At 43.7% G+C, this 21,874-nt stretch overlaps 1 long non-coding RNA gene and 1 pseudogene across 2 annotated transcripts in view; one reads left to right on the top strand and one right to left on the bottom strand.

Moving 5' to 3' along the window:
• Positions 1–21,874, bottom strand: part of 4732471J01Rik (RIKEN cDNA 4732471J01 gene) — a 189,599-nt gene that overhangs the window by 106,216 nt on the left and 61,509 nt on the right. The window contains exon 6 of one of the 2 annotated variants that reach the window (NR_073027.1): positions 20,666–21,238. The exons of the other annotated variant lie outside the window; for it this stretch is intronic. This is a non-coding gene — a long non-coding RNA (RIKEN cDNA 4732471J01 gene). Of the gene's footprint in view, positions 1–20,665; positions 21,239–21,874 lie in introns of those variants that run through there. 2 annotated transcript variants of the gene reach the window in all.
• Gm15495 (predicted gene 15495) lies at positions 16,587–18,236 on the top strand (annotated as a pseudogene).

Raw genomic sequence — 21,874 nt, 5'->3', positions numbered from 1 at the left:
TTTGATCCCTAGCACCAAAGGAGTTTACAGAGAAATCTAATGGAAAACAGAAAATATGGCTACATGCTGGAATCATTGAGAAATCTGTTAAAAGTGCTCAGGCCCCATTCACAAACTCTACCTTGTGAGGGCCCCTCTCTGTGTGGTGTCTCCAGGACTGTGTAGGTGGAGAGAAGGTATGAGTGACACCAAGCATATTTCATTCCCTGCTTCCTGAGTGTGGACAGGATGTGACCACCTGCTTCAAGCTCCTCCTACCTTTACCCTCCCACCATGATGGACTTGAGCCATGGGCCAGAATAAACCTTAAGTTGCTTTTCTTGATCTCTTATCACGTCAGTGGGAAAAGAAACTGACAAGGTTCACGATGGAGGCTCCCTGACAGAGTAGGTAGAAGCTGGGCTGTGGCTTTTAGCTAAGGTTGTACATCATTTAGGCAATTTTTTCAACATGCATAAATCTATAGTCCATTCCTGGGGAAGAAGAGACAATATGTTCATGGGACTTGGGTTTGAATATTTTGGAAAACTCTCAAGTGATTCTCACAACCACTGACCATCAGGAAACAGTCGCCTGAAGCGCAGAGATGGAGAAGATTAGAGGGTGAGAGAGAACTCAATGCGACAGCCATAACATGCAAGAGCTGTTGTTCTTCAAGGTGCAAACAGAAAGGTCCTCAGGAAGAAATTGTTGACAGATGACAGATAGCTATGTTTTAAAGACTGACATTACCAAGTGTTGTGAGCAAGGGAATGATTGCCATGCTCACAGTGCTGTGACATTAGGCACTGTATGCTCACAGATATAGCTGTCTCTTGTGAGACTATGCTGGGGCCTAGCAAACACAGAAGTGGATGCTCACAGTCAGCTATTGGATCACAGGGCTCCCAATGGAGGAGCTAGAGAAAGTACCCAAGGAGCTAAAGGGATCTGCAACCCTATAGGTGGAACAACAATATGAACTAACCAGTACCCCCAGAGCTCGTGTCTCTAGCTGCATATGTATCAGAAGATGGCCTAGTCGGCCATCACTGGAAAGAGAGGCCCATTGGACTTGCAAACTTTATATGCCCCAGTACAGGGGAACACCAGGGCCAAAAAGGGGGAGTGGGTGGGTAGGGGAGTGGGGGGAGGTTATGGAGGACTTTTGGGATAGCATTGGAAATGTAATTGAGGAAAATACGTAATAAAAAAACCAAATAAATATACAAAGAGTTGTCTATGAATGTACATAGCATTATAATTTATAACCAATATATTTTTAAATCCATCATTGGATGAACTGAACAAACATCACGTGTTCAGGATAAAATACTAATCTACTGTTGAATAGATAACTATATGTAAAGTGGACTATGTGACACTTGCTGGGTGCTGTGGCACATATCTGAGCACTGGAGCCCAGAAGGTCTAATCCATCCTAACCAAAGCAAAATCCCATCTCAATAAATGGGAAACGAGGAGATGCTGAGAATGGTCCAGGGCCAAGAAGACTTGCTGCTCTAGCAAAGGACCACATTTAGTTCCCAGCACACATGCTAGTTGGCTCACAACTGAACTGATTACTTAAGGGTTCTTTGGAAAGTCAGTTGGATGGTGTTTTGCTGAGGCAAACACTTGAAGGAGCGTTTTGTTAAAATGGTCACAGGTGTGAAAGGCTAAGGTAGACACATAAAGGAACATTTTGCTGAAGCAGATACAGGAGTGAGGATGTTCTGCTAAAGCAAGCAGGACATGTGATGGAAGATTCATTGCTACATGTCCACAGATTTTAACTTTATTTCATTTTTTTCTTTATATACATGCATTCATACAGGGAGAGGTGTGTGTGATGTAGCATCAATGTGGAGGTCAGAGAGCAACTTGCGAGAATCGGTTCTCTTCTGTCAGTGGGTTCCAGGTATCCACTCGGATAGGTCATGAGGCTTGGTGACAAGTGTGTTCAACTGCTAAGACTGTAAAACCAGATACACTGAAACTTATAGAGGAGAAAATGGGGAAGAGTCTCAAACACATGGGCACAGGGGAAATTTTCCTGAACAGAACACCAAATAGCTTATGCTCTAAGATCAAGAATCAACAAATGGAACCTCATAAAATTGCAAATCTTCTGTAAGGCATAGGACACTGTCAATAGGACAAAACAACAACCAACAGATTGGGAAAAGATCTTTACCAATCCTACATCCAATAGAGAGCCAATATCCAATATATACAAAGAACTCAAGAAGTTAGACTCCCAAGAATCAAATAACCCTATTAAAAATGGGGTACAGAGCTAAACAAAGAATTTTCAACTCAGGAATATTGAATGGCCAAGAAGTACCTAAAGAAATATTCAACATCCTTAGTCATCAGGGAAATGCAAATCAAAACAACCTTGAGATTCCACCTCACACCAGTCAGAATGGCTAAAATCAAAAACTCAGGTGACAGCAGATGCTGGTGAGGATGTGGAGAAAGAGGAACACCCCTCCATGACTGGTGGAATTGTAAGCTGGTACAACCACTCTGGAAATCAGTCTGGTAGATCCTCAGAAAACTGGACATAGTACTATCGGAGGACCCAGTTATAACACTCCTGAGCATATACCCAGAAGATGCTCCAACATGTAATAAAGACACATGCTCCACTATGTTCATAGCAGCCTTATTTATAATAGCCAGAAGCTGGAAAGAACCCAGATGTCCTTCAACAGAAGAATGGATACAGAAAATGTGGTACATTTATACAATGGAGTACTACTCAGCTATTAAAAACAATGAATTTATGAAATTCTTAGGCAAATGGATGGATCTACAAAGTGTCATCTTGAGTGAGGTAACCCAATCACAAAAGAACACACATGATAACTACACTCACTGATAACTGGATATTAGCCCAAAAGCTCCAAATACCCAAGATAAAATTCACAGACCACATGAAGCTCAAGAAGAAGGAAGACCAAAATGTGGGTGCTTCGGTCCTTCTTAAAAGGAGAACAAAATACTCACAGGAACAAATATGGAGATAAAGTGTAGAGCAAGACTGAAGGAAAGGCCATCCAGAGACTGTCCCAACTAGGGATTCATCCCATATACAGTTACCAAACCCAGACACTATTGTGGATGCCAAGAAGTGCATGCTAGCCAGGCAATAGTGGTGTAAGCTTTTAATCCCAGCACTTGGGAGGCAGAGGCAGGTGGATTTCTGAGTTCGAGGCCAGCCTGGTCCACAGAGTGAGTTCCAGGACAGCTAAGGCTACACAGAGAAATCTTGTCTCAAAAAAAATTTAAAAAGTGCATGCTGAAAGGAGCCTGATATGACTGTCTCCTGAGAGGTCCTGCCAGAGCCTTACAAATACAGAGGTGGATGCTCACAGCCATCTATTGGACTGAGTGTGGGGTCCCCAATAGAGGAGTTACAGAAAAGACTGAAGGAGTTGAAGGGGTTTGCAACTCATAGGAGGAACAACAATATCAACCAACCAAACCCCCCAGAGCTCCCAGGAACTAACCATCAACCAAGGAGTACACATGGCTCCAGCTACATATATAGCAGAGGATGGCCTTGTCATGCATCAATGGGAGGAGAGGTCCTTGGTCCTATGAAGTCTCAACAGATGCCCCAGTGTAGGTAAGTCGAGGGCAGGGAGGTGGGAGTGGGTGGGTGGGTGGGTGGAGGAACATCCTCATAGAAGCAGGGGGAGGGAGGATGTGATAGGGGATTTCTGGGAGCAGGGCAACCGGGGTAGGGGATAACATTTGAAATGTAAATAAAGAAAATGTCCAATTAAAAAAAAAACTGCTGAGTCTGCTGAGCCGTCTCCACGCTCCTCTACACACCACACACACACACACACACACACACACACACACACACACATACTTACATACATACACACACATACATACACATTCATACACACATACATACTCACTCATACATACACACACATACATACACACTCATACATACACACATACATACACACGCATAAACACACATACATACATACATACATACACACACATACTTACATACATACACACACATACATACACACTCATACATACACATGCATAAACACACATACACATACATACATACATACATACATGCACACATACATACACACACGTACACACATACACATACATATGAACATACATATGGGGGAAGGGTATGTGCACATGAGTGCAGGCACCCTCAGAGGTCAGAAATCTCACATTCCTCTGGATGTGTAGTTACAGGCCGTTGTGAGCTACTTGATGTGGGTCCACGGAACTGAAGTCCTTTTGAAGAGCAGTATGTACCTGTACATTTAATAGCTAAGCCATCTCTCCAGCCCCTGTCTCAGTTTTTAAAGATTAAATATGTACCTAATTCAATCTACTGCATACAAAACACCAATACCCCATTCTATTGCTGTGTGATAAATTATCCTATTTATATCAGAGTTTCCTTCCATCATTTAGAGACTGGGTGAGCCTGAACGCCTTGTCATCCAGCCTCCACCTCTGGAATAGCTAGGATCACAGGCCTGTGCACCTCACCATCTTATTTTAGGGGGGTGGAACTCAGAGTCTCTGCTATGTGAGGTCCTGAGCCGCTGTCCACTGAGCTACACAGCCAGCACTGTATGCAAAGCTTCAGTGACACTTGTTACTTCACTGGTTCAGTTCCCTGCAGTGATAGATTGAGGGCGACTCTGCCCTGATGACAGGGGGAGACCCATCTAAGGTCTTACTCAGCCTACAGTCTCCTCCATTTAAGCAAAGGAGAGCTCCTCTTTCCCCCCCCCCTCACCCCCCATGTCTCAAATATCTCATCCCCTCAACACAAGCTAGTGAGAACTCCCTGGTTTTGAAAGGCCTATTTCACTAGATTATATCCTCATAGACGATCTCTTCTTGATTAATCAAAACCAACTGATTTATAACCATAAATACACCTTCCAAAGCCCAACTGCCACAAGATAACATAATGGTGGACATAAAGTAGTGTCTGAATGGCATTCTAGTCTCTGGGCAGAGGGACCAGCTGAGGACTCTGCAGCATAGCACCTCATGACAACCCTGCTTCAAAGCTCTTACAGAGTCCTGATCTGGAAAACACGGGGCAAAGGATTCAAACATGTGAGTGTGATGTAATGTGAGACAGGAGTCTGCTGCTCTGTCCTGTTATCATGCCACAGTTCCACAAAGCTGGGTGTAGGAATAAATAATAAATAAATCTGTGGTCCCAGTATTTGAGAGGCTGATGCAGGAGGATTACCACAAGTACCAGGTCATTCTGATCTACATAGTGGAAACCAAGCCAGGCAGCAAGCCAGTGGCAAGACACTGTCTCAAAAATAAATAAATAAATAACCTGCACACTTAAGAGGCATAAAGTTTGCATACATACAAGTAGAATATTTGTTCATATGAGTGCATGTATGTACATACAAGTGCATGCATGTACATATGAATGCATTGTGTACATGCAAGTTCACGTGTGGACATGATTGCATGTGTGCGCATGTAAGTGCATGGATATACATACAATTACATGTGTATACATATGATTGCATGTAATTGAATGTGTGTACATACAAGTGCATGAGACATAAAGTATCAGCAAATTTGGCTGCTTACTTTCATCTTCCTTTAGCAAATATTTTAAGTAAAATTTTGCAATTTTTAAAAACCAAAATATAATTAAATAGTATCTCTCTTTCTTCTCCTTCCTCCAATCCCTCCCTATATAACAGCTTCCCCCTTCAGCTTCCTTTCAAACTCAGGGTCTCTTTTAAATAAAATTTATTTTTAATTGATATAAAGACATAAAACTGTACAGATTAATGGAGTACAATATGATGTTTTGATATATTGTACAGCATTCAAATACAATTAAATACATAGGCAGCTCAGTCTGTAACTTGGTTCCCATGCAAGCACTGAGGACCTGAGTTCAGACCCCCAGCACCCACACTAAAGCCACGCACTGCAGCACGCACTGTCTCCCCAGCGGGTGGGGGTGGCAGAGACAGGCAGACCTGAAGGCCCCACTGCTCAGGCCATCTGACTAAAGCAGTGATCTCTGGGTTCAGTGAAAGACCCTGTCTCAGAAACACAATGGTGGAGCTGAGAGACGGCTCCGTGGTGAAAAGCACATACTACGTTGCAGACGTCCCAGGTCGGCTCTCGAGCCCTACACGGTGGCTCATAACCATCTGCCTGCCGCTCCAGTTCCAGGGATCTGATGCCCTCTTTTGACCTCTGCAAGCACTGGGCATGCATGTGATGCACGTGCATACATGCAGGAAGACACACATACAAATAAATGTTAAAAAGAATTAAGATGGAGAAAGATGCCCTGGTCAATCTCTGGTCTCTACACATGCATATACAGATGAGTTCACATTTACACACATACTCACCATACACACATACGTGTGTGTGTGTGTGTATATATATACACACACACATATGTTAACACAGAGACACTAACAGAGACAGACCATACACACACAGATACACACAAGCACACTATTCACACACTCACCTACACACACACCATTTATACACACATACACACACACAAGCACACCATACATACACACTCACACACACACATATATAGAGACAGACACACACAATGCAGAAAGAAAGGAAACAAGGATCAAGGCACTGCCAGCAGCAAGCATTTAAACTAACCCCTAAAAGGTTAAAGTTGTGTGAAGTTGAAGGCATCCTGGTACACAGCTCAGTGGCAGAGGGCTTACTTAACAAGCCCGAGGCTTAGGCTTGATCCCCAACAAAAACAAAAAGAGGAGCCCAGTGAGCACAGCAAGCACAGCTTGCCATGCAAGCATAAGGACCTGAATCTGCTCTTATTTAAAAATAATAATAATAACCTGGGCAGTAGTAATACCACACTACTCGGAGGAGCAAAGACAGTCAAATTCCAGAGTCTCACTGACCAATCAGCCTAGGGGATTGGTGAGTTCCAAAGTCAAAGAGATATCCAGTCTCAATAAAAAAGAAAGAAAAACAGAGGGAAGAAAGGAGGAAAAAGGGGGAGGGAGAAAGGAGAGAGAGGGGAGAGGAAGGAAGGAGGGGGAGGGAAAGAGAGAGGGAGAGAGGTTAGGAGGTTAGGAAGAAAGGAGGGAAAGGAAATCTCTGGGAGTTCAAGCCCAGCCTGGTCTATGGAGAGTGTTCCAGACCAGCTAGCACTACATTGTAAGATAGATACTCTCTCAAAAAGAAAAGGAGAGGGAATAGAGAACAATGTCTTAGTGGCTAAGAGCACTGGCTGTTCTTTGTTTTGTTTGGTTTTTTGGTTTTTTCGAGACAGGGTTTCTCTGTATAGCCCTGGCTGTCCTGGAACTCACTCTGTACACCAGGCTGGCCTCAAACTCAGAAACCCGCCTGCGTCTGCCTCCCGAGTGCCACGACGCCCGGCAGCACGGGCTGTCCTTGCAGAGCACCTGAGTTCAGTGTTCCCAGCACCACACGGAGGCTCACAATCATCTACACCTCCAGTTCCAAGGAAAATGGGGCCCTTTTCTGAACTCCGTAGGCACCAAGCATGCACAGGATACACAGTTGTACACGCAGGCAAAACATCTATACATCTATACACATATTCATAAATACAATCTTTTTCTAAAAACTTCAGATTTGCTTGGGGAACTCAAAGAGAAAATACAGATGAGCAAACGCGCCTGGCCTGAGACAGTGAATGCTGGACTAGAGATGACTAAACGCAAAGTCATTTACAACTCTCTCAAGTTTCCCAGACAGGGACCAGAGTCCCTGCTCTCTAGCAGCTGACAAAACAGTCAGACATCCCAACAAACAAAAGTGCTGAGGTAGGCAAGCCTCCCTGTGCCCTGGAACAGGTGGAGTGGAAGATATCCTGCAGTCTCCCTTTGACCAGGCTTTACCCAGAGCATCCCAGGCCAAAGTGCAGGCAGGAATGGGCAGAGACGGCCACTTCCGCCCTTTGCATGACTTACCTGCAGCCTCATTGGTTAAGGGCACAGGTTGCTGAGCCAGACCACCTGTGCTGGACTCCTGCTCCTGAGTCCCCAGCTCTGGGAGACTTCAGGCAAGGTCAGTATGTCTCTGCTCCTTGGATTCTTTATATAAAGCAGGAACCAGAGCAGTTTATACTTAGGTGGATGGTATCAAAAGACAAGAAGTTAATCATTGTGCCAACGCTTACAAGATAGTTGGTAGATAATAAATGTTATCTATAATGATGCTAGTGGCATTTCTACCCAGAAAAGAAACACTTTTGAAAACCTTGACTCATTCGCTTGTTATAATATTTCCTTTTTGTTAAGCTAAAAACTTGTAGAAACCACCCTTCTAAGGAAGACTTTACTGAAGAGGAGGGTACATGCCATCGACTACATGTGGAGATCAGAGAGCAACTTTGTTTTTTCTCTCTCGTGTTTACATAGGTTCTAGGCATTAAAATCGGGGCCGCCAGGCTTGCATGGCAAGCATCTTAACCCACTACCTGTAGAGTAGGTACAACGCTCTCAAGTTTCCCAGACAGGGACCAGAGTCCCTGCTCTCTAGCAGCTGTAGAGACTATATTTGATGTCTCTCTATATCCCCAGAACTGAGCCTATGTCCATATCCATAACAGGCCCTGATGGTAACTCTCCTTCCAGGTGGCAAGGGAGGGACCCCAGACATCATCTTATACCCTCCTCATTGCCGTCATCCCCTCCTATCCTGCGCTTCTTGAGCTTCCTTTGCCTTTCCTCCTGGTCTAGCTGCTGTGCTCCAGGGATACTCACTCACTGACTAGCTGTGTGCTCCACTCCCTTCCCTGGAGGGTTGCTTTCTCTCCAGAGGTATAATTGCTGCCAAATAAATAAAAGATTTTTAAAATAAATTTTTAATTTTTTTATTAATCATTCCATTCATTTATATCTCAAATGATAACCCCCTTGCCAGTTTGTTTATTTGTTTGTTTTTTAAACACCTTCTGCGTCTGAGCTGGAGATAACGGCTCAGCAGTAAGAGCACTGGCTGCATTTGCAGAGGACTGGGTTCAGTTCCCAACACTCACATAACTCATAACTGCCTATAAAGCTCCATTTCCAGCCAGGTGTGGTGGCACATGCCTTTAATCCCAGCACTTGGGAGGCAGAGGCGGGCAGATTTTTTAGTTTGAGGCCAGCCGGGTCTACAGAGTGAGTTCCAGGACAGCCAGGGCTACACAGAGAAACCCTGTCTCGAAAAAACCAAAAGAAAAAAGAAAAAAGAAAAAGAAAAAGCAAACTCCATTTCCATGGCATCCAACGCTCTCTTCTGGACGTTGCAGGCACCTGCACACATGTGGTACACATCAACTCCTACACACAGAGCACTAACAGAAAAATCAGTCAATGGAGACTGAAGACCTGCTGCACTTGTAGACCACTGGCCCCACACACATGAAGGAGATATAACCAGCTCCACAGACAGACTGTGGAGCTTCAGGCCTGAGGAAACCCTGCACACATACTTGGGTTATCAGGTGACACCATGCTGTGGTACTTTGGGGTTGAGAAGTGGCTGGGGAGAGGAAGGGAGTGCGATGAGCAGGGTAGGGGCAGTCTTCCGTGAAAGTTTACTTTGTAAAAGTCAAGGTTTCTTTCGCCCTACTAATAGACACTCTCATTTTCACTCCAAGACTAAAAATGGATAAACATAAGCAACCAGAGCCTGAGAACTGGGAAGAAACAAAACAAGCTGCTAGATGTTAAAGATGAAGCAGAAAAGGTCAAAGGTAAAAGTTCCTTTGTTACATTTCCTCTGGCCTGAGCCTCTAGACCGAGGCTGGGTCATGGCCCCGGTCTCCCCAGGAAGATGGATGCCTGGGAGATCATTAACTAACCGAACCGCCCAATCACAGAAGGAAACGCAGACCTCTCAGAAATTCCCTCTCCTCACTTCCCCCAAGTTATCACTAAGAAGATAAGTCGGGCTACACTCTCAGCTCTAGAATTGAGGAGCTCTTTGCTGTGAAAAAGGTGGCAGAAGGAGATCACAAAGCAGAACTGGATGCTGGAGAGACTGCCCACAAATGGCAGCCTGGGTATGATTTGTTTAAAGGTCAAAGTCTCATGAAGCAAACTGGAATTTCTTCACAGTCTGAGCTATGTGTGATGAAAGCTTTGTCTTACAATTGGTGCCCAGAAAGAACTCAGAGTTCTCCATGCTTGGAGCTACAGCAAATGAGATTTTTAAAAAAAAGACCAACAAATATAAAATATTAGGCACCCAGTAATACCCAGGTATGATTATAATCAATGAAATTGACTTTATTATATATAGGTCTCAGGCTGATAAGCCTACATGATAAGTGATCAGAATACTTTGGCTACTGTGATGGTTTTCAAGCATATAACAACCATCACAGATGGAACTTAAATAGATGGACAAGGTCTGCCCAGTGCCTCACAGACCACTAAAGGCAACTGCCATGAGGCCTAACCTGAGTTTGATCATTGGGACCCACATGGTAAAGGAAAAGAATCAACTTTGGAAGGTTGTCTGTCCTCTGATCTCTCCATATAAGTAAACAAATGTAATAAAAAATTACATTCGGAATAAAAAATGACAAATGTATTATTAGGTACATTTATTCCTAGGAAACTATTTTTAGGGTACCACATTTGCCTGGGTGTGGCGTGTGTGAAAGGAATCTGATGGGAACCCTCATACACTTCATACTTATTACATATACTTATTACATACACTTCATACTTTATTATGCTGATCTCCTATGCTAATGTTATATAGGATGAGGAAGAATACAGTACTGACAGGAGCACGAGAAGCCACAGCCCCCAATGGAAGCGTTCCTAGGTAACTGCATCCACAAGCCCTATTTGGTTCAAAGCAGAAGGGTGGGAGCGGAAATGGGCAGACACAGGAACTATACTGTCCCTCACACCTTCCTTATCCTGCACACAACACTAAAGCTTCGCTCCTCAGGTGACTACTTCACTTGTACTGTGATGCCTAAGAAGCTCCATTTTACGCCAGGCATCCATCTTGGTACCCAGCAGTCATTAGTCTCTGACTCCAGTCCCTGGAAGGTAAGTTCCCAGTAACCCTGACTCTGTGATCCTCCACCCAAAATGTACAGCCAAGGTCATCCTCTTGTCATGATGGGACTAAATGATTTTTTTTTTGGCTTTTGTAACTTACTTATGCAGATACCCAAAGATTTCTTTGAGTTGCATTAGACATTTAATTTGGCAGAACAGACCAGTGTTTGCTTGCTTGTATAGATATTAAAGATCTTCTTGTGATTTTTCCCCTTAAAAATCCTTCCCTCCACCCCTTTCTCATGACAATCTCAAATTGGCAGACTGTTCATCCTGCTAGCAACTAATCAATAAATCTTTAACTATAATTACATTGAGTCTATGGCCTTTTCCCAGGAGTCACAAAAAAGAGAAGGTCGTCTGACTCTAGGACCAAGAAAGAAAACAAAACAGCCCAAGAAAAGACACTGTGTGATTTAAATAACTAAAATATAAACTTTCTCTCCTTTCATATTTATAAGCTTATTGCATATGGTTAAAAATCTGGATTTTAAAAACAAAATCCATAAAGAAAACAAAAACAAGATGCCAACATTTTCTGAGTTTCTGTAGATGTCTGGGTTTTATAGTTTTCTATTTAATTGTCTTTAGGTTACAGATATTATTCTGCAACTTAATGAAACTAAGAAAAAAAAATACTAAGCTTTTCAGGTTGTCTGCCTCCATTTGCAGACACAAACAAACCATTTAAAATCTCTCTATAATAGCCAAGCAAGGGTGGCACATGCCTTCTGTCCGAGCACCCAGGAGGCAGAGGAAGGCGGATCTCTGGAAGTTCAAGGCCAGCCTGGTCTACAGAGTGAGTTCCAAGACAGCCAAGGCTACACAGAGAAACTTTCTCTTGAAAAATAAAACAAAGCCGGGCATGGTGGCGCACGCCTTTAATCCCAGCACTCGGGAGGCAGAGGCAGGTGGATTTCTGAGTTCAAGGCCAGCCTGGTCTAAAAAGTGAGTTCCAGGACAGCCAGGGCTGCACAGAGAAACCCTATCTCGAAAAACCAAAAAAAATAAAAAATAAAACAAAACAAAAACCCCACAAATCTCTCTGTTACTAACTCCAGACATGCCTGTTTAAAATAGCTAAGCTGGACTTGTTAAAAGTTAGAATTATTTCAAAGAATGAGATGGGCAGGTTCACCAGGCCTTCATCTAAGCACTCGGTCACTCTTCCTGAGTAGTTCGCCCTAATTGCAGTAGGCCTCAAAGGCTGGAAAATCTAGGGTATACAGGCAAAATACTGAAAATAAGGAGGGGCTCCACCTATGCAACAAGTGGGTAAAGTCTCCAGATACTATCTAACATCCCCTTAGGAAACATTTCATACAATAAGTGGTACGTTTCTTTGTTACTGTCATTTCTCATGTTATTTAATTATTTAATGGAAATAAATTTATATAAGAACAAAGATTGCGAATGTAACTACAGATATCCAGCTCTTTGGCTCGCTCTCTCCCTCTTTCTTGGTTCTTATTTACAAAACAATGTTTTATTCAAGGCCATGGATAGTCAAAGTTCTTGCTGAAATGTAAACTTTCTCTCGGGATATGTAAGACCAATGGAGGTGAGGAGAGACACATGTAAAATTCCAAGCAAAAAAGTTAACGTAAAACTTGTAACAAAAAGATTAATAGTTTGAAAAAAGACAACCTATATACAGGTAACCTTAATTTGCTATTGTATGTTTATATGAAACTTAAAATCAACTCTTGTTATCTCCTTTTGAGACTAAGGAAACAACAGTCTTTGAGATATAGTAGATTAGGGTGGATTTTTTTGGGTTTTTTTTTTTTTTTTTGGTTTTTCAAGACAGGGTTTCTCTGTATAGCCCTGGCTGTCCTGAAACTCACTTTGCCGACCAGACTGGCCTTGAACTCAGAAATCAGCCTGCCTCTGCCTCCCAAGTGCTGGGACTAAAGGCATGCGCCACCACGCCAGGCAGGATGGATTTTTATATGATGATTTTATCCTAAAACTTTTAGATAAAAACAACATGTGTTTAATAAATGAAATACATTTGATAAATAAAGTCTACTTAGGTTAACAGCAACTGACTTGAAAATATATGTCTGGCGTCTTGGTCTTTGCTAACTTCGCTAAGCTTTAGCTACTTGGATAAAATAAGTCATACAAGACACTGCGATGTTCTGTAATGGTATTCTAGGAAAGGATGTAGAAAATAAGGCTCCCAGTTCCTCTGTGAACTGCATTTATGATTTTATAAAATTCCCAGTCTCTCTACGGACTCAATGATTTAGAATTTTATTTTGATACTAAGAGAGCTTCAGTTCAAAAATTATAATTTTTTTTGGTCTTTTTTTTGAGACAGGGTTTCTCTGTGTAGCCCTGGCTGTCCTGGAACTCACTCTGTTGACCAGGCTGGCCTCGAATTCAGAAATTCACTTGCCTCTGCCTCCCCAGCAAAAATTATAATTTTAAGACTAAAACTTAACAGGACTAAAACTGCAGAATCCAGCTGGGCTTGGTGGCGCACGCCTTTAATCCCAGCACTCGGGAGGCAGAGGCAGGCAGATTTCTGAGTTCGAGGTCAGCCTGGTCCACAAAGTGAGTTCCAGGACAGCCAGGGCTATACAGAGAAACCCTGTCTCAGAAAAAAAAAAAAAAATGGAGCTGGGGAGATGGCTCAGCAGTTCAGAACCTTCTTTTCCAGAGGCCCTAGGTTCAGCTCCCAGAACCCACATAGCTGTTCACAGCCATCTGTAACTCCAGTTCCAGAGAATCCAAGATGAACTTTCTGGCCTCTGAGGAGACTCTATACACATGATGTACACAGCCATCTGTAACTCCAGTTCCAGAGAATCCAAGATTCACTTTCTGGCCTCTGAGGAGACTCTATACACATGATGTACAGAGATACAAGCAGGCAAAATACCTATAAGTACAATAATGATGATGATGAAAAAAGGTTTAAATAACATTTTTTTTAAATCTCCAAACCTGGCAAATGGGATTGCAAGAAATACAACAGCAATGCCCAGCAAAAGAAACCACCAGCAGAGTGAGCAAAACACTCAGGGAAAGAGGGAAATCGTTTGCCAACATCACACCAGGAACTGACACATGTGAGGTACCGTGGAGCCTAGAGCAGTAGCTCAGTTGGCAGAGTTCTTGCTTAGCATGTGAGAATCCCTGGGTTCAATCCCCAGGACCCCAGAGCTCAGCATGGTTGGTGCACAGCTGAGGTCCAGTTTGAGGTTATCCTTGATATAGTGGATTTGAAGCCAGCCTGAACTACAGTTGGTTAAAGGACACAGTATATAAATGGTATCACCCCATCAAAGGGGGGGGGAGAGGGAGGGAGAGGGAGCCTGATTAAACAGACCAAAAATTATCCTATCAATCAATAAGTGAGCTAATGACCTGAATAGATGTTTCTCAGAAAGAAAATATAAATGCCAAAATAATTCCTGACAAGGTATTCAACATCCTTAGCCATAGCCCATGGGGTAAATGCACAGGAAAGCTGCTTTGAGAGTCCATCTCCTGTGTCAGAATGGCCATCATCAACAAAGCTAAGGACAGCAATGTATCCTCCTGGGGAGGATGTGGGAAAGGGTACATGGGAGTGTAAACCGGCGCACCATTTGTACATCAATCAGTATGAAGATGTCTCAAAAAGCTAAAGTCAGAGCGCCCTTGTGACAGAGCTATCCCACTCTTGGCCATTTGCCTGAAAGACTCCAGTCAACAGAGATGCAGGCACATATATGATTGCTGCTGTGCTGGTCACAGTAGTCAAGAAATGGAAACAGCCTAAGTGCTCGTGGACAGATGAACAGATAAAGAAACTGTGGTGAATCCATGCAATGGACTATTACTCAGCCATGGAGAAAAATGAAATAGTGATATTCACAGGAAAATGAGCCAGACTCAGAAAGACAGATGTCACATGCCAGCTCTCACATGCAGAGCCCAGATTTAAAACGATGTGTGTGCAAGCAATGAACTAGAGAGGGAATCGTGAGATCAGGAGGGAGAGATCTTAAGGAAGAGAGGAGAAAGGAAGGGAGGGCATCCAAGTAAGAAAGCAGAAGGGGGGGCTGGGGGAGGAGAGGACGCAGACAGATGGGGGAGGGCACTGAAGAACGGGAGCAAGTCAGAACAAAGTCAGCCCAATGACACCGACGCAGAGATCCATAGTGAACCCACTCTCGGTGTGATGGCTTTTGTTGTTGGTTTTCAAGTCAGGGTTTCTCTGTGTAGCCCTGGCTGACCTGGAACTCACTCTGTAGACCAGGCTGGCCTCAAACTAAAGAGATCCACCTGCCTCTGTCCCCTGAGTGCTGGGACTAAAGGTATTCACCACCACTGCCATGTCACTGTATGATATCTTAAATTTTCAATTAAAAAATATAAAGAAAAGCTCACAATCTAGAGAAAAACTCTAGAGACCATATCATATATATATATATATGTGTGTGTGTATGATATATATGTATATGTGTGTGTGTATATATATATATATATGTATATGTATATATATATATATATATATATATATATATATATATATATCATCTCATGTCAATCTCCACACTATAGTCCCACCATCTTAAAAAGATCCTTGAGAAGAAACCTTAAGATACAGTTTAGACTGTGCCCTTCAGAATGAAATAATACAATTAAGCTACAATTTGAAAAACTATCAACAAAGCTAAGCTGTGTCTCCAGGTGGTGGGATGTCTCCAGGTGGTGGGATGAAGAAACCCATTTTCCCTGCTTTACAATTTTCCAAAATAAACCACCTGCAGAATCACACTTTTTCTTGACCGTCCGTCTGCCTTCCGTGGACTTCCATTCACAGAGCCTATCTCCTCACCGGGAGCAGGAAACACTAATGAGGCTCACAGTAAAAGCTCCATTTGGAAGATTCAGAAAGACAACTTCTCCTTGCCCAGACAAGCACTTACCTTGCCGCCTGCAAACGCTCCGGTAGGAATCAGATAATTCTTGCGAGATGATTTTGCAAGTTGGGAAACTACAAGAATAGCTACAAGAATAATTTGCAGTCAGGGGCGTGCAGCTGTGGCCTCAGCTACTTAGAAGTCAGAGGATTCATTCCTTGAGGATTCATTCCTTGAGCCTAGGATTGCCTGGATAACACCTCTTATTCAGGAGAGTTTCTACATTGACAAATCCTGTATCTACAGAGAAGCAGTAGACGTCACAGTTATCTTTGCCCTTTTGGACAACTGAAAAACAAGAACGATGTAAAACTGACATTCATCCAATAGCCGCTCCTTTCCTGGAGCTGAAGAAATGACTAGATGGTTAAACACACTGACTGCTCTTGCAGAGGTCCCAAGCTCAGGTCCCGGTGCTCACATGGTGGCTCACAAGCATTTGTAACTCCAGTTCCAAGGGACCCATTATGTCCTTCTGACCTCCAAGGGCACCAAGCACACATCCAGACAAAGCACTCATATTCATTCATATATATATATATGTACATACATACATACATACACACAGTAATAAAAACTGCTTCTTTCCAGGCGTCGTCGCTTTCGGAAGGTTCGTGGAAGAGTCTGCCAGGGAGACCGTTACTTCACAGAAGGCCAGAATCCATGTCCCTCCATCCTCCTGAACCAGCGCAGATGGCACCAAGGTCGCCATGCCGGAGAGCTTAGCTTCAGCAACATTTCCACCCAGCAGCCCAAATGCCGGTGGAACTGTCTAAAGCCCAAGACATAGAAGCAGGGGAAGGCACCACATCAGTTGTCATCACTGCTGGCTCTCTTTTAGACTCTTGTACCAAACTTGTGCAGAAAGGTAGACATCCAACCATCATTTCCGAGTCATTCCAGAAAGCTTCAGAAAAGGATCTTGAAATCCTTCCTGATATGTCTCAACCTGTGCCACTGAGTGATAGAGACACTTTGTTAAATAGCGCATCCACTTCACTGAAGTCAAAGGTTGTCTCTCAGTATTCAAGTCTACTCTCTCCGGTGTCAATGCGGTGATGAAAGTGATCAACTCAGCCACAGCTACCAGGGTAGATCTTAGAGATATTAAAATAGTCAAGAAGCTCAGAGGGACAACAGATAACTGTGGCTGGCAGGAGGCCTCATTCTCATGCAGAAAGTGGCAAATTCTGGTACAACAGGAGTTGAAAAGGCTAAGATTGGGCATGTTCCATTTTGCTCATCTGCTCCTAAAACAGATATGGATAATCAAATAGTAGTATCTGACTATGCCCAGATGGATCAAGTGCTTCGAGAGGAGAGAGCCTATATTTTAAATTTGGTGAAGCACGTTAAGAAAACAGGATGTGATGTCCTTCTCATACAGAGGTCTATCCTAAGAGATGCCCTTAGTGATCTTGCACTACATTTTCTGAGTAAGATGAAGATTATGGTGGTTAAGGACATTGAAAGAGAAGACATTGAACTCATGTAAGACAATTGGAGCCAAGCCGGTTGCTCACGTTGACCAGTTCACTGCTGACATGGTGGGTTCTCCTGAGTTAGCAGAGGAAGTCAGTTTAAATGGTTCTGGAAAACTATTCAAGATCTACAGGTTGTACAAGCCCAGGCAAAACAGTTACAATTGTCATACGTGGTGACTGAAGAAGCTAGCGCTCCATTCCTGATGCCCTCTGTATTATCCGATGCTTAGTAAAGAAGGGAGGAGCTCTTATTGCAGGAGGTGGTGTTTCAGAAACAGAGCTGGCCTCAGACTGACTGAGTGCTCTCCAACACTGAGTTACCGGTGAGGAAGCCATTCGGTCTACACCGACTGGCCTGAATCCCATTTCTACAGTAACAGAACTAAGAAACCGCCATGCCCAAGGAGAAAATGCCAGATGCAGTAATGTCCAAAAGGCTGTTCTTATCAACATTTTGGAGGAAATGGTTATTCAGCCTCTGCTGGTGTCAGTCAGTGCTTTGACCCTAGCAACTGAAATTGCGGAGCATCCTGAAAATTGATGGTGTGGTAAATAGTTGATGATCTGGATAAGACTGGACGACTGGCGCCATTATGGACAGAAGAACTGTGGCTAGAATGGAAGATGGTTGCTGTGTTCCTTGTCTGGAAGCTTGCTTCTTCAGAGTTTTCGGACATTGTCTTCTGGTTGGCATTTGTTTGAAATTGTATCGAAACAATTTAATGAAAATATTAAATATTTGGGTTGGTTTTCTTTTTCTTTTCTTTTTTTTTGGACCTTTGCTCACTCCGGTCAAGCTTGCTCACTCAGTCCCTGCTTGCTCTGCCCCAAAGATTTATTTATTATTATACATAAGTACACTGTAGCTGACTTCAGACACACCAGAAGAGGGGGTCAGATCTCATTACAGATGATTGTGAGCCACCATGTGGTTGCTCAGATTTGAACTCAGGACCTTCAGAAGAGCATTCAATGCTCTTACCTGCTGAGCCATCTCACCAGCCCTAAATATTTGGTTTTAAACTACAAAAAATAAAATAAAATAAATAAAAACCACCCCTTTCCTAAACAGTTCACTAATGCCCCCGTCTCTCCAGATGCCCCAAGGTCATGTCCCCTGGGAAGGTATATTACACAATTCAAACTGATAAAAGAAAGATCCAATCACAGCCTCCCTTGGACCCAGGTAGAGCTCTCTTACAGCAGGAAAATGAAACTTCATGGCTCTTAAATGACACCTCTCCCCTCCAGCTTCCTCTCAAATTCATTCTTTATCAGTTAAGATTCCTATGTTTTTGGTTGAACATGGTGGTGTACGCCTTTAATCCCCAATGCTTCACAGACAGGCTGTCAGTATCAGGGCAGCCTGGTGTACATAGGAAGTTCCAGGCCTGCCAGGGCTATAAAGTAAGACTCTGTCTCAAAAAAAAAAAAAAAAAAAAAAAAAATCTGCATTTTAAAATCAAGACTTTATTAGCATGGAAATCCTCTCCAATCACCACACAATTCAAACTTCTTTATAGTTGAGTGTCAGAATAAGTCACCAAGTCAAGGTCATCCTCCCCTCTCAGAAACCCTTTACAAGCTGACCTCACGTGCACACTGGCCTTGTCCAGACAACCTGGAGCCCTTGCCCGGCCTTTCCACATGAGCATGATCCCTTGGTCAGAAAGTGGTCCCTGACTAGCTGGTCAGATAAGGCAGCTCTCCTACGCCAAACCCCAAGCTCTCAGTGCCCAGGACAGGGCTACGCTGGGTGGCTGTGTGTGACATGTTAGTTTCAGCCTTTCTAGGTCATTACCCCCTAAAGTGATTGTAGCTTCACTCATGTGCACCAGCCCGGGACTGTAGGTGCTCACGGGGCACTGTAATATGAAAGATGCCACACTAGGAGCTTTGGGCCTTTCATTTGATCCTTACAAATTGCTCAGAAGGGAGAAAACTGAGGCTCAGAAAAGGTGAGAAGACTGCCACAGCTGCAAGGTGGGGGGTGATCGAACAGAGTCCAGCTAGCTGTAACCTGGTCAGTGCGGTGGATCAGGTAGAAGTGTCAGATGGGTCACTGGGCCCGCTGTTCACACGGCAGGGCAGAGAGCCAAAGCACACATGGCAAAGGAAACAAGCAGCTTAATGCTAGCTTCCTCTGAACCCCACATGTAGGTTTACCCCTCCTCCCTGCAGTGTCCCCTCCGACCTTATGTCCCTTCAAATAGTAGCCCCACTATGCTCCACTCATTCCTAAGGGTTTATCTTACCCCTGAGCAAAGCAGTAAGTTATTAGGAAATAAAAGGTCAGAATCTCTGAAGGAAGTCCCAGAAAGTGGTTCTTGAGCAACTGGTTTGGAGTGGGAGCCCCTCCCTAGGGCCACTCAAGTCACAGTGGCCTATGTTTTCCTTCCAGGACCTGTCAGGCAACTTTGGGATCAAGATGTTCACCAATAAGGCTGGCAGACAGGACAGGATTAGGAGAAACCCTGGAATCCTTGCAAACCATGGAAGATCCATGTCACTCCCAGATCACTCTGTCCCGGGGCAGCATCTCCCACACAAGGGCAAAGCCAAGCACTTCAGGAAGACATACCTCTCTTCTGGTGGTAACACTGCCATTAATGAGCGCTGCCCTCTCAGAAGCACTGCACCTGGTGCTTTATGCCTTTTTTCTCTGTTACTCCTTGTTACACTGTTATGTAACTATCCGAGCAGTTAAAGACACGGCTTTTCTCCAGTGGACTAGGCCTGTTCATTATCCGGACTCTAACAATCATGAGTTACAGCCACAGTGGCCACACTACTTACAACTTCTCTACATGAAAAATGGTGTCAATAATCTCTCACGATGCTAATGATTCACTCGGTGAGTGTCAAGTCAGCCATCAGAACTGGCTGGGGTCTCCTCATCATGTTGTAGAGACTGGAACTTAAGGCTCTGAGAGCTCCTACCAACTGTCCACAGCAAATAGAATACTAAGTGGGATTAAATCCAAGTGTGGTGCCCCTGACTCTAAAGACCCTTAACTCCTGGCACTTGGGCTCCCTACCTTCCCTAGACCAAGCCTTACTTCAGGAGCGATTACACTGGTCCAAGAGTCCCGACGGATGGCGGTGGGAACTCATTCCCTGGACCATCCTAGAGACACGGAAATTGAAAGGAGCCACAACCAGCACAAGAATATGAGGTCCAGGAAGTTTTTATTTACCCTGCCCTTCTTCATTTTATTAAGTGACAGCAAACTAAATAAGTATCTACGGAAGTAGGATTAAAAAAGAAGAAGGAGGAGGAGGAGGAGGAGGAGGATGAAGTCACCAAACAGCATTATAAAGCATTAAGGAGAAAAAACTCCAGCTCTGCTTCTTGGCACCTGGGTGTGGGAGAGCAGGCTTAGTGTGAGAACATCGGACAAAACCTTGGCTCTAGGCCATCTCTCACAAATCCTTTTCCACACCCTCAACAACCACCTATCAAAGAAAGTAAAGAGATTGCAGTCTCATAGAAAGTTCTTTTCAAGATCCGAACACTCTGTATTTCTCCATTAGTTACATTTCCCTGTGTGTGCATTTTTTCTATATTATTAGTTATTGACTTTGTGTATGTACGTATGTTTGTTTGTATTTATGCCACAGTCCATGTATAGATGTCACAGGACAACTTGCAGGAGTCCGTTCTCTTCTTCCTCATGAGTCCCAGGGTTCAAATCAGGCCATCAGACTTGGCAGCACGCACCTCATTCACTGAGTCATCTTGTTGCCCCTGCTAAGAATGGTTAGTGAGATGGCTCCTAAAAGTTGTCTTCTGACATTTGCATTATGATACGCACACACACTATATATATATATATATATATATATATACATATACACATATACATATATATACATATATATATTAAAAATTCTTTTTTTTAGACAGTCTCAGAGATCTAACCCCTGGTTAGAACTTTCTGTGTAGACTAGGCCGGCCTTGAACTAACAGAGTTCTACTTCCCACTGCTGGAATCGAAGACGTGTGGTGGCCCACCCCGGCAAGGCCAGATTCTTATATGTAGAGGACTTGAGGAATAAGCTGAGCAAGTATCTCAGGCATCACTCTTCTCCTACTCCCTAAGGAGCCCAGACTCCTGGCTTCCCACTGTCACTGCACTCTTGAGAGGAGAGTCACAAAGTGTCCCTGCCACCCTCCTGTCCCACTCTCACTTGCCCTCTGCTGCACAGTCTGACCCTATCTCTGGTTTGGAGGATTCCAAAAGACCTAGCAATAAAAGAACTAGAATATTTAGAGAGCTGGCCCTACAGGGCCGAGATCAGGAAGAGACAAGTGAGAGGGTGGGGATGTGGTTCATACAGATCTGCAAGCATGAGGACCTGAGTTTAGTCCCCAGTGTTCATG

This window comes from Mus musculus, chromosome 7, assembly GCF_000001635.26.
Source record: "Mus musculus strain C57BL/6J chromosome 7, GRCm38.p6 C57BL/6J".
Classification (NCBI taxonomy): Eukaryota; Metazoa; Chordata; class Mammalia; order Rodentia; family Muridae; genus Mus; species Mus musculus.
The sequence above is the reverse complement of the archived record's forward strand: the minus strand, read 5'-3'. Positions and strand labels throughout refer to the sequence as shown.